The sequence below is a fragment of the Glycine max genome, chromosome 10, assembly GCF_000004515.6.
Source record: "Glycine max cultivar Williams 82 chromosome 10, Glycine_max_v4.0, whole genome shotgun sequence".
NCBI lineage: Eukaryota > Viridiplantae > Streptophyta > Magnoliopsida > Fabales > Fabaceae > Glycine > Glycine max.
Window position 1 is genome coordinate 43,966,551 of NC_038246.2, and position 691 is coordinate 43,967,241.

The window sequence follows — 691 nt, forward strand, 5'->3', positions numbered from 1 at the left end:
AACGATTAAAGTTGGATTTATGATGGAATGGTTGGCGAGACATAAATGTAATTTGTTGAATTATATGGAGGTTAGTGGGGTTTTAATTTTTATTCTGATATGTTGATTTGTTGGGTATAACTTATACATACTAACTAATACAATACATACTTATTTTGCCGATAAAAAAATGATACAATAATATTTTTCATAAATATTTAAAGAACATGTTTTATTTGATTTAAAAAATGTATGTTATAAGGTAAACATTTAAAGAAACAAATTGACGTAAAAGAAAATCACAAGACACTAGATAAATTTTATTATTGATTTACATATCTCATTATAAGAAAGTATTTGATTACCACGTAATAATTTTATTTTTTGTGCGTCAAATTAAGAAATTATCTGAATATATTAGCAATAGATTGAAATATAACAACAAAAAAAGCTACAACAAATCCCTCTTTTCTCAACAGAAAACTCAATTGCCTATTTTTATTTGATTAAAATATGAAAAATACTATTCATTCATCTACTTTCTCTCTTTTCCTTTTTATCACTTCACCAATCAGATTCATTACATTTTCACCCCAATCCATCCCATTTTAAGGTGCACGAAAATAATATAACTTTTAAAAATATAAGCGGTAAACTTGCAAAGTTAACATGAAAAATGAAATCTCACACTAACACTTGTACACCATCACAG